Genomic DNA, 7,097 nt, shown 5'->3' with positions numbered 1-7,097 from the left:
GTATTTTTTTTTACAAAATTAATGTTTTTTTGTAAACTAATTTAAAGTGCTCATATTACTAAGTGGTCTGGGTAATATGAGCATTTTTGTGACTTTTTTAAAACTTCTGTGTTTTTAAGTAAAAATTTCGGGTGCCCAAACATCTAAGTGGATCATGAAAAGAAATCCCTAATTATTGTTTTTTGAATCCAGCTTAATTATTTTTGAAATTATTCCAATTTTTGCTTAAGGTGCTCATATTACCCTAATCTACCCTATAATTAATACTTAGCACGTTGTAGAATTTAAATTAGGTGGAATTCGTATACTTTCCTGCGTTCGAAACCGTAATAAACTGCCGGACAAAAAAATATGAAAATAAGTCAAACCTCACTCAAAAAAGGTATACGCAAAAACATAACTAATGAGATATTTCGAAACATAAAATAGAATGTAAAAAAATAAGTCCATCGTTTTTGCAATACGTTATGTATCAATAAATATTTTATATTTCAATAAAAGTTAAACAATATACAATTCATATTCATATAAAGGTTTAAGATTAGCAAAAGCTTGACCATCATTTCTTAAATCTATCGATAAATATCGATACTCCCCAACTTTGCACTTTACTGCAATCTTTCTTGCATGTCTAATTACTCCTGATAGATCGAAAATAAAACAATTGAGTCGTTCCTAATATAAGACATATGCACTTGAAAAATTACATTTACACTTACTACTTATTATATTTATATTTATTACGTTCCTTGACAAATCACTCTACATTGCTGTCAAGAATTAATCCAAGCAAGTTTTTATTTATTTTTACATTATACAATTAATTCAAGCAAGTGTTTATTTATTTTTATATATAAAAAAACTAAACTGCATGTGTATATAAAAATTGATTAAAAAAAAAGGATCAAACATCGATCATGATAGAATTAAAGGCAAAAAATTAAAAGATAATAAAGAAAATACAATGATTGTTTTACATATTACAACCAAACCATGCTAAACAGCTAAAAGTGAAAAAAATGTAAATAAATGTGAATAAACATAAAAACTGTAATAAAAAGAATCTTTGCATTGAGTAAAAAAAGTTTAAAATAACACACTAATAAAATAAAATAAATAAAATTCAAGACAAAAAATACAAGTTTTGTAAAACTACCTTCTGTTAAGAGTTTGGTAACCAGCGTAAGATGCACCATTCAACATTTGCTTTATATCCACCTTTCTAATGCTTTCAAAGTGTGACTGTTAAATTGATAAAAATATATTTAGCAGCTATTCACCTTAATGTCACCAAAAAATTTGTACTTACTGTAGACGATAAATTGAAAGAATTTGAACTTTCCAAATAAAGGTTTAGTTTTACACATATCATGACAAATTTATTTTTTCAGTTGATCATTAACATCATTATCATAAAAAACTTGTCTTGCTATTTAATGCCAAGAATGAGTATTATACTATAAAAAAAATGTTATACTTAAGTAAAAAAATGAAAAACGAAAACGAAAAAATGAAAAAAAAACCATTCCTAAGTATAAAGTTATTGTTAAAAATGTTATACTAAAGTAAAAAAATGAAAATGAAAAAACAAAAAAAAATAACACAAACAAATAGAAATCAATACTTAAAAAGTAATTGACGGTAACTGACATTAGTTACAAAGTGAAATAAGACAAGTTTTATAAAATAACACATGCGCAAACACATTTGATCACAAATATGGTTTAAGCCTGGCACAAGCTTGGCAAAGTTGGCCGATCGTAAAAAAAAATCATGGCCAAACGTTGGTTGATGACTAGCATCACTAGCGTGATGGTGCGCCAGTCATCAACCAATGAATCCCATGCATGGACCATGCACGGCAAGTTAAATTTAGGCTTTTAAAATGTTTAAAAATCAGATACAAAAATACTGCAAAAAACGTCCCTTAACTTTAAATTTTTTTGAAAAAATGAATGTCATTAATATAAACTGATAAAATTGTAGGTTTTGCATGCTTTGTTTTTGTTGTCCAGGCTATATCAATATTGTCAAGTATATGAATTTACATGAAATGCTAAAAAGTATATGAATTTATATGAAATATATGAATTTACAACTGTAAAACTTAATTGATTTAGTACTGCAAAACCAAAGTGTAAAGGTCAACTTTATTAAATTTATTTTTAAAACAACATACCGTAAGGTGTTTTAGAAATGAATTTAAAACAGCAATAATAAAATAATGTAAACAATATCAAGCTATCGTATGATACGATAGCTTGCTATTGTTTACATTATAATTACTTATTTTATTTGATATAATTACTTATTTTATTTGATATACAACAAGTTATGTGTATAAGACATACTGTCTTAAACTATTGTTATAATAGTTTAAGACATACTGTTTTAAACTATTATTTTTAGGTAACATTCAAGTCCATAGCTTATAAACTTTGTTCAGATTTAAACATGTGCGAGGCTTCTTGTAAAATAACTTTCCACATAAAAATTTCATTTTAAAAACTAGAACATCACCGTCATCATTATTTTACCACTTTGCTTCTGTGTTTTCCCGGTTTGATGTTTCTCACCATGATTAATATGCACTTGTGTCTTAAAAAAAGAACTTTATGTTAATCTTTTTTCATAAACCATGCATTACAGACTGGCTACTCCATAGGACCTGAGAATTTTAACAAATTTTTGTTTTATTATTTCTTATTTCATCAGAATATGAAACACTTTCAAAAACCTTCAGATACTGCACAAGCATTCCCAATAAAGTATAAAATCAGCTATTTATTCTTTTGCAAATTTTAGTGCATATACCAATACTCTATTATGAACTGACCGCCCAATAGCTCAATTTAATACAATTAGTCTCTTGTTCACTCTTTTTGTTTTTATCTTAACCACATAATCTATTTCTCTCATGAAGACAATGTTCATAATGGTTAAAAATATGTGTATTTTTTACGGAAGCGATTGTTGGTTATGGTTACAAATGTTAACAAAAAAATAAGACATTAAAAAAACTCACTTAATTTCTACAGCATTTTTTCTCTATCTACAATTAGATAAATTGAATTATTACATATAACACTGTTTAATAACTCAATAAAATTTTGATTAAAACATATATATATAAGTTTATGTACTTCTTAAAACAATTAGTCAAACAATATAATTAAATAACATGATATATATATATATATATATATATATATATATATATATATATATATATATATATATATATATATATATACATATATACACATTTATATATACATACAGGGGCTAATCTAGAAAAAAAAAATTCCCGCCCCATAGAAATTTAGCGTCAAAAAAAAATAATCCCCAAATACGGTCAATGCTGTTAAAAACGGTCTAGAATAGCCCTTGATATATATATTACTAAATAAGTAACAATTACAAAAAATACACTTTGCCTGATACATAAACAAACATTACCATGCTTCTAAATAAATAATAGTCTTATTAACAACATCAATTAATAATATATTACCTTATAATATCAATATATAAATAATATATCATTTTTAAATATTCAAAACTTTATTCAAAATCTTATACTTTTTCTTGATTTTTTAAATCTTTTTTTCAATTTAGCATGTAGTTCTTCTAAAAACATTTATTATAATAATGTGATTAAATAACATAAATGATATATAAATATATTTTATTTAATCTGAAAAAATGCACTTTAAATATAGGCTGTGTCATTTTGTAACTTAAGTCAAAATTCTGGGACATTATACTTTGTAATCTTTAGTATTTATATCAAATTGATGTTTAAAATTTTAGCATATGTCATGCATGACAAGATTACATGGAACTCATTTTTTTTCAATTTTTATGCTCTTATGCGAAAAACTTTTTAAATAAACTATATTAAAAGCAAAAAAATATTGAAAGCCTAATAGCCTGGAAAAAAAGTTTTAGTTCACTAAAAAATGATTTTATTCAAATAATAACAATTACAAATCATTATTACAAAACATAATTGCTACACAAAATCATTTTCTCCAATTGTGATTTTGTAACTTTTTGTTTAAATTTTTCTAATTTTTTCCTTTGCAACTACAGTTTTTTTGGTAACATTAGCGGGCATCTTCTTTTTCTCCTCTCTTGCTAAAAGTATCACATTTTACAGCCTTTTGCTACTTACATGTTTTTTATGAATTGAACACACTTTCTGTAGCTCTCCAAATCATCCCAGCAGCCAAAATCTCCTTTAATCCATTGATTAACCTTTGCATCAGAAACACTAACAATGAACCAACAAGGTTAAGAAGTGTCAGATTACTATCCATTTAAAAAATTTTTGTGGGCGAAGGTGTGCGTGTCTAAATTTCTCTGGCTTAACACTAATAAGCAAATGTTTATCATTTCTAACATATTGATATCAGGCAAAGCTTTGTCTGCTATTGCAAGAACAACTATTTGTTCATCGAAATGCTTATAAAAGTCATTTAACATAGCCATGTCGCATCTTGGAGCAGAAGCTATTGCTCTAATTTTTAGGAACCATGGGGCATACATAAAAGTTATGAAGCTGGCATAATTAAACTTTTTCTTATTGCATTGTACCATGCTGCAAGAATCTAAGTTTCTAAAAAATTCTGCCTAGGAAGAATTAACTTAGCCTTAATAACTTGCGGCAATCACTTCTAGCAAAGGTTTCATTATGAATTGCACAAGTCATATAAGTTCAAGCTTTTTTTGGTTTTTCCATAAAAATTATACCAGAAGCTAGAGTATTACATTCAAAGATAGACATTATTAAGCCTATTTACCTCATTAAAAATTTCTGGTCAGATTTTCTTAAATTTAATAAAAATTGATTTTCATGAATATTTAGTATCGCCAAACAAAACTTCTAAGAAATATGAAATGTGGAATTCATATATATATATATATATATATATATATATATATATATATATATATATATATATATATATATATATATATATATATATATGTATATATATATATATATGTTTTTCAACTTTGCTTTTCAACTAATTTATGATTTCATTTCAAATAAAACTACTTTTGTCTACCAATATCAGACATGATTAAGTGTAATTATAAGTAGTATCTGGCATACCGAAAATAATTATATGATAAAATTTTAATTTGATTTACGAGTTACACAAATGAAAACTTAAGAGCAAAAAAACATATGTAGTTAATTTTTCATATGTAATATTAAAAATTCTCAGAGCCACTGTTTCTAATGGTAGGAAGCTTTCTATCTGGTAGACCATTAATGGAGTATTTCAGGAGATAAAGAATTGTCATTGGATTGGTAGAACAACAATTTTTTCTTTTAATTCCTTTTATTTTAGATATTATTTCAATTATCTGGAAAATTAAAACTTATCTACATTTATACAAAGTTTATTTATGCAGTATACTAGGCAGGAAAATAAAATTTGACAGTGACTAATTGTGTGACTTGTCCTACAGTTTATATAGTATATATAGTTTATATATATATATATATATATATATATATATATATATATATATATATATATATATATATATATATATATATCTGTCTGCATGTGTGTGTATATATATTTTAAAAATATTAAAAATTGAATGTTTTACTTGATCTTGATCTACTGGATCTGGATTGACTTGATCTTGATCTACTGGATCTGGATCTTGATCTAGAAGATTGAGTTTGTTCTTCTTCTAAAAATATATAAAAATTTGATGTTTGAATACCTGATTTAAATGATGTGTCATGTCATCTTTTGTACTTCTAAACCTTAAGTTGTTATTGCTTTTTGCTTAATTAGTATTGCTGTTGTTTTTTATGTTGCTTGGTATCATTGTTATATTAGTAATGTTTTTTTATTATTTTTAATGTCATTATTATTATTTTTATTAAAAACTGTTATTATTATCATTTATTACTATTTCAATTAACAGTATACATATCTAATATACTTTATCAAAATTACTGTGAGTTATCATAAGTTTTATTTTATTTTTATACAAACATTTATGTTCTTGTCAAACAAATATATGTTGATCTTAACTTTGCAATAACATTATAATATTAAATAATTGACCAATAAATAGACACAAAATTTTAAATTTCTTACCAGATGATGACATATTGATTGATAGCTACATTAAAAAAGTAATAATATTGGTTATTAATAAGTAATATACTAATATTATTAATAAGTAACACTACTAATATTATTATATTAGGAGTATTATTATATTGGTTAGTAATATGTAAGATAGTACTGTTTTAACAAACTTTCTAACAAAAACAAACAACAAAAGCCTAATTTGTTTAAAGTATTTTAAGATAAAATCAGCCTTACTTTAAGCTTTAAGCTTTAAGATAAACACGAGGTGAATTTTAAATTTTGATATCGTTTTAAAATACATCAAAATTACGCATGCGTTAACATTTTTCTAGGTCTGCGATTTTAGTAAAATCGGAAATGTCCTTTTGAACGACATTATTTAGCACTAACCTTCCTCGTAATATCACGTTTCTTTATTCGCTGTTTTGAATTAACTCGAATAAATAAGTTAACGGCCGCCGAAAAAGTCGACCTACTTTGGAGTTATGTTAACGTCTGCTAACCAAATGAAACATCAAGTATTTTAAATTTCTTCAGACTGTAAAAGTTATATCACTCACAACCAATCAAAGATTTTTAAATTTATCGGTTATATTTATTTTAGTTAGTTTGTTATTTCGAAGTCAAAAAACACATAGTCTGGCAAGTTTAAGAACGCTGCCGTTTATCTTAGTGTTAGCGTTTTTTTAGAAACCAGTCTACCAATTAGTGCACAATTTTATAAACAAAGGCGCATTAAAAAGAACATTTACATGAGGGTTGTTAATTTAACCTTGATTTTTGCAAATGCCTTGTCTTAATTGTTACATATTGGGCTCTAAAACTTCTCGGCAAAGTATAAATGTTTTTTACTTGTGATACGTTCTTCCGATGATGTTTTTAACAAAGTATTGAAAAGAAATGTTTTACAAGTTAGAACTACTGATATATCTTTAGTTAAAATATACTATAACTAAAGATATAATA

The 7,097-nt window shown here is 25.2% G+C and overlaps 1 long non-coding RNA gene across 2 annotated transcripts; it reads right to left on the bottom strand.

The window, feature by feature from the left end:
• Nucleotides 1-465: 465 nt before the first annotated feature.
• LOC136090569 (uncharacterized) lies at nt 466-6,522 on the bottom strand. 2 transcript variants are annotated; one of them, XR_010643521.1, is made up of 5 exons: nt 6,366-6,522; nt 6,135-6,159; nt 5,632-5,718; nt 1,157-1,457; nt 466-1,004 (listed from the first exon to the last, which is right to left on the bottom strand). It is a non-coding gene; the product is annotated as an uncharacterized LOC136090569 (long non-coding RNA). The 2 variants fall into 2 exon arrangements; XR_010643522.1 differs by having other exon boundaries at nt 466-675; nt 6,366-6,520.
• Nucleotides 6,523-7,097: the final 575 nt, after the last annotated feature.

Source organism: Hydra vulgaris, chromosome 14 (assembly GCF_038396675.1).
Source record: "Hydra vulgaris chromosome 14, alternate assembly HydraT2T_AEP".
Lineage (NCBI taxonomy): Eukaryota > Metazoa > Cnidaria > Hydrozoa > Anthoathecata > Hydridae > Hydra > Hydra vulgaris.
This window is presented reverse-complemented; position numbering and strand designations above follow the sequence as displayed.